We start from the raw sequence: 6,185 nt of genomic DNA on the forward strand, positions 1-6,185 counted from the left end.
AAATAATCAGCACTTTTTGAAGGAAAAAATAACATTCTTCTCTTGTTACAAAAATAACTATTTTTTGCAACTTTGCAAATAACTTAATTTAATTTAGCTAGTTTAATTGAAAAATTGTTTAACGAAACTCATACGCTTTTGGTAATTACTTGCTGATCAAAGCTATTTTTTTCATCTGTTAATTTTGTCGACTACAAGTCTTGTTTTATAGACTTGGCATTAATTTTCCTTCAAACCAAGTAAAAATAACGGAGATGTAGAAATCTCAGTCTCATCTCGGAGTATTAATTAATTTTTAATGTACTTCACATTTTCTTCTTGTCTAGTGACGAGAGGTCGACTTTTATTTTTACCTTTTTTTCCCTCTTACTTCCTTTATTTTTCTAAACTTATGAATTCTTAATGAGATTGTAATACAGATTATGGAGATGCTCGGCATTTCGTGTTGACAAACATTGAGTAAATATCTTTGTAATAAGAAATTATTTTTTTTATTTTTTTATGCGAAAGATCTCAAACGCTTCATTATAAATAGTTGAACTAAAAAAAGTTGATTAAAAACATCGCGGAGTGAACAAACACACTTTCCTGAGCTTTAATACAAGGGGGTGTAACTCAGTGGTAGAGTGTCTGCTTCGCATGCTGAAAGTCCTGGGTTCAAATCCCAGCTCCTCCAAAACGTTTTTTATCGTTTTTAAAAGTCTCTACAACTTTTATACTTTATGATTCTAAATATACTCAAAAATATTCTATAAATTAGATAAATTAAGAAATTACAGGTAAATTTTAAGAAATAACATACATACTGAGTGTTTTAAAGCTGCAACCAGTTAGGTGGAAAACATTTTTGAAATAGCACTGAACTAACTAATATATATTACATTTCAATATTGACGACTGAGATTGAGAAAAAATACATGTTTTCTCAAAAGTCTAAATCAGGATGTGCCAAAAATAAAAAAGAACATAATTTAATAATAATCTGAAATATTATTATTAGAGTGGCAAACATTCAGTAACCAATAGATAAAGAAAAACAAACCAAAATTTAAAATTTAGGTTACCAAAAGTGAAGTACCTACCTAACCCAAAGATTTTAGAAACATTTACATTTCATTAAATAAAAAAATAATGATTTGGTAAAGTCCGTTTTTTTTTATTTATGCGTGTGGATCAATTAATAATTCGAAAGACGTACCAGATAGCTATCTCTTTTCAACATCTTTAAACAGCCTTGTTGCTCTCTCGCTACGTATTTGCATAAGGTAGGTCACGCTATTTATCTCACTTTAACAAATGCGATTGAAGTAACGCAGAGCTAGTGACGTACATACGTCAAAAATGATTCTCACCGTCATATGATTTCATTTTTATGGGAAAAACTGTTTTGAGGCATTAGCTTTAATAAACACTAATTTATACCCTCTATATCATCATAAGAATCGTAATTCAAGTCCTATAAAAATAAAAATGCCAGAGAGAAGCTTTAATTTTTGACTTTAATACAAAAATGTCAAAAGCTGTCAAACGTCAAAAACAGACGGAAGTCATGTCCTGTTTTTCATTCACATTACCCCCACCAGTAAATAAAAAAATAGTCTGAAACTGCTTATATTTGATCTTTTAATTTGGCTAATTTTGTAAAATTCGTTAATTTATAGGTATGTATTATTTGGCAACATTCCAACATTAAAAAATGTAATCACAAAATCCCAAATTAATTATAAAATACAACAAAATCAAAAAAACTTGGAAAATTGTTTTTACAACAGAAATAAATAGAGTCAAAGGCAAAATTTAAACTGTCACAATTTCGAAATTTTTATAGATATTTTTTTTAACATTTTTTCCATGTTCCTGGTATCTTCCCTTATATGATATTTTTCTCTGGAGCGCAATTGCAATTGTATACAAAATTGTGACGTTTGAATTTTGGGGTTAAGTATGCCAATATTTGGCGACAAAAATCACAATCCTATTTACAGTGACGCAATAACTTTTTTCTCATTATTCAATGTTGCCAACTTAATTTCAAACTCACAAGCCTTAATTAAACGCAGGTATTTTCAATTTTTTTTTAATAAATTATTTTCCAAATCAATATTATTGACACTTGTAAAACCCGAATTTTAGTACAATTGGAGTCATTTATTTGTGTGTAAGTAAATGCGGTAAATCTGTAATAAAATTGTAAAACAAACTATTAAATGGCATTCAGCGTTGGTAATAGTCGAGTCGTCTCCCCTAAGTAAACGTCCGAAATCGGGCCAAACATCATCCCCTCTGCATTAGCATACCGTTGGTCGCTTTTCCGTTATAAATTCGTCGGAAAGCGCTAAACATTTAACTATGAAGCGGATATAAAGTACGACACGTCGCGTAATTCTTTCGTTTCGAGGGTGAGTTTGGCGCGCCACCCCTCAACTCAAGCCCACAAATCAGGTACACATACTTAATAAAGTTCTTTGCAACTTCTTAAGTTTTAAAACTTAAGACTCCCTCTCATAATACACTGGAACATTTAAGCTTTGGCCGGCGAAAGTTCCCCGTCGCCGTCATACGACACGTGTGCCTCTCGCAACCCCCTTCGAAAAATCGTAAATACGCAAGAGAAGGAGAGCGCGCTAACAATATGAAAGATTCGGCGAAATTAAGGCTTCGACGCTCATTAAAAAGAGAAAGAAAGAAAAGAGAGGAGGGCGTCCGTCTCTGATTAGTTACTGTAATATAAGAATATACGCAAGACTTGATGAGTGTACAGGAATGCGCGAGAAAGAGGGCGAGATCGCGACTTGGGAGTGCCGAACTGGGATAAAAGACAAAATGAAGAAATTCTATCTACATTTGCCAGAGAAGTTTTCTTTGGCCTGTCATGCAAAAACCTCCCATCTTAGAGGCCGAGGGAGGGGTGACGCGTTCAACCCCTTTACAATGCAGAAAGTGGAGACAATAAAAGTAATTCTTTTCTTTTCCCTACATCTTACTTCATAGATTGTGCACTCCGTACTCGCCTTTAATTGTAATTTTGAAAGGGCTCTCTTATCACTTTAAATTTCGACGATTTCGCTTTGATGTTAATTTGGCTGATTTCAGGCGCTCCGCGCGGAATAATTAAGAAAAATTCAGCAACCCCCCGAAGGGTTCGTGAAAATATGCCGAATCTAATACAGACGTACGTACACACTTGACGTATGTCTGAAATAACGCGAAAACTTGCAACTTTGATTAAGGGGGTGAGTATGTCGCTATTCTTTAAATTTCAAAGCCAACGTCTTGCTTGCTCTGTCTCACATCAGACGGGCTCATTACACAGAAATTTCTTTCATTAATAATGGATATCGATTTTCTTCAGCTTGGCTTTTTTTATTTCTAGTTAAATATTTCTAGGATAATATACGTATTTTTAGACCCGAGAAAATGCTAATTTGAATTGCTTTGGAGGCTAGAGTTCGCTTATTTGATCGATGAACAATCTCCTCTACTATAGAGAATTATCACCCTTTCGATTTTTATTTTATTTGCTTTTATGAATAAAAGTATTGAACCAAATGTTTTTCTTAAACTATTTATTTTTTGGAAAAACTAATTGATGAATAATGAAGTACTCTAAAAATGTGATGTTTTATCAAGAATAAAATTTTTCGAATTTTTATTTGTTTTTGAGTTCCACAAAAAATTTATTTTTTTTAAATAACAACCCACTATAAAACAATTTTTYTCATAAAGGTTATGATCTAAGGATTACCACTATCTACTTTATTTTTAATTAAAAAAAAATGTTTACATAAATTGCAATTTTGACAAAAAAATCGCATAACTCAAAAACAAAACAAAATTTCATTTTCAAAATACGATTACATTTTTTATATTACTTGTATTAATTATTATTTTCTAGAGCAACTGATTAAAAAAATTCGCTTGGTTTCATATTTTATATTCACCCTGTATGTTGTCGTATGTATGAGTTTTTAATCAAAAACATGCAAAATATTTTTTTTAAAGAACACACGTTAGTATAAAAAGTGTGATAATACAAACACACTGATATTTTGTTTGATTTATTTTCAAATGCAAATTTTTTGAGATCTTATTTCATGTCTGAATCTAAGGTCTGTTATATTACGAAAATGCCAAACAGTCTTAAAGTTGGCATCGCTAGCAAATTAATTTGTGGTAATTTTAATAAAAGAAGTTGTCAACAAAAACGGAGACAAATTTAGTAACGCTATTAGTTTTTTGAAGTTTGAAGACGAAAACTGTGCACGAACACATGAGAAAAAAATCACCGTCGTAATTCAGACACGATTTGTAATGCAAAATCGCTAACTTTCTCTAATTTTTAGTAAAAAATTGACAAGAATACACAATAAACAACAATGAGCATTAATAATTAAATTATGTAACTAAATCAGGTTGTCTAGTTGCCGTATTTGTAGGTTTTCATTTTTTTGATAACAATAAAAACTGTGAAAGATCCTATTTTTACATTTACAAGTATACAGGCTGCGCCAGAATTCGCGCCCCAGAGAAAAATATAAGGTAAGATACCAGAAACATGGAAAAAATGTTAAAAAATTTAATCTATAAAAATTTCAAAGTTATCCGAGTTTAAGTTTTGCACTTTGACTCTATTACCTTTACTAAATAATTGTAAAAAAACATAAACAACATCATCAGTACGTATCATAAAATAGACATAAAAAATGTCAAATGTCAAAAAGTAAATGTCAAAATTTTTTGACAGATAGAATTTTTTAAACATTTTTTTCCATGTTCCTGGTATCTTATCTTACTTGAAATTTTTCTCTGGGGCGCGAGTTCTGGCGCAGCTGTATAGTTTAGAGAAATGGCAAACACTTTGAAATGCACACTATATTTTTTCTACTACATTTTTTCTTTTGTCGATTTATTTTAGGTACGTTATGTGAGTAAACAAATATCCACCTCAATAAAATAATTTTTATAATAAAAAACCGGTGTTATAAGCTTAGCATAAAAAATATACTTATACAAATAAAAATAAAATATATAGATAGTCGACAGGGAGCCTTTTAAACTTCCACAAACAAATTTCTTAAGGAAAAACCTATTGGTTTTTTTATTCTAAATTGGAACGAATGGTAGAAAATTACTAAAAGTACCTAATAATTTCAAATTCTATCACTATAGCTGGCAAGAAATTTGCAAAATATTTTAGGAAGTGTTACCGAAAAAATTAATAAAAAAATTAACTAATAAGCAAACAAAAAAAGCAAGGATAATCAACTTGAGAACGAGTGAAATACCGAAATTTAATTTAATGAAACAACCCGTAGGTATACGTTACGGGTGTTAAAAAAATATTGTAAAATATTTCAGGAGGTAATAGTATAGACTAAAACAAACAAAAAAGTCTTAATAAACATGGGTCCCCAAAATAACGGTTTTGGAGATATCGAAAATTATTCGTTTTTTAAAACATTTATTTGCTATTCAAACAAAAAAGAGAAGAAAAAATTCTAAACATGTTCACATTCGATGTTTCCGAAACCGTTACTTTGCGGACCCATCTTTATCAATCAAGCAACCAATTAAAGGAAAATTCTAAAAATGTAGTTAAAAGAAAAGAATATCCTATTGTATTAATTTATATTTTACAAATATTTTGTATCCTCGTTAAAAGTCTCGGTCGTTTTCACTTAAAAGGAGAATTTTGATAATTTATTCAAGCCACGCTTGTGTCAAATATAAAAATTTAACTCGCCTTAATAACGTTTATTTAATAATTAATTTGGATGACCATTTCAGGTACAAATTATTCCACCCAAATTGAATTTCTTATCAATGTAAAAATTGATTTATTTAATCGCCTAATAAAAAATGTATGAGTGTTACATTTAAATCTTGGGTAATAGATTTATTAATTAAACATAGCTAGGTTGAGAAAAAAGAAAAATTTCCGGTACCGGGAATCGAACCCGAGCCTCCTGGGTGAAAGCCAGGTATCCTAGCCACTAGACCATACCGGACTGTGTGTATTATATCTTGTTGAAAGAATTTCAACTTAAAGCTAAAATAAGGACGTTAATTTAAATAAAATTGATAGTAGTGATTAATTTATACAACTTGTTTATTTGTTGGCATAAATTAATGGCTATTAATTACTACTTTTTTTCCAATGAATTAAGTGCAGTTGCACCAACCTC

At 30.4% G+C, this 6,185-nt stretch overlaps 2 non-coding genes across 2 annotated transcripts; one reads left to right on the plus strand and one right to left on the minus strand.

Moving 5' to 3' along the window:
• Positions 1–604: 604 nt before the first annotated feature.
• Positions 605–676, plus strand: Trnaa-cgc. Its single transcript has one exon. It is a non-coding gene; the product is annotated as a tRNA-Ala (tRNA).
• Positions 677–5,936: 5,260 nt separating this feature from the next.
• Trnae-uuc lies at positions 5,937–6,008 on the minus strand. Its single transcript has one exon. It is a non-coding gene; the product is annotated as a tRNA-Glu (tRNA).
• Between the last annotated feature and the right edge of the window lie 177 nt (positions 6,009–6,185).

The sequence above is a fragment of the Tribolium madens genome, unplaced genomic scaffold, assembly GCF_015345945.1.
Source record: "Tribolium madens isolate multiple individuals breed KSU strain unplaced genomic scaffold, Tmad_KSU_1.1 Scaffold_1;HRSCAF=32;Tcas5.2_LG8, whole genome shotgun sequence".
Classification (NCBI taxonomy): Eukaryota; Metazoa; Arthropoda; class Insecta; order Coleoptera; family Tenebrionidae; genus Tribolium; species Tribolium madens.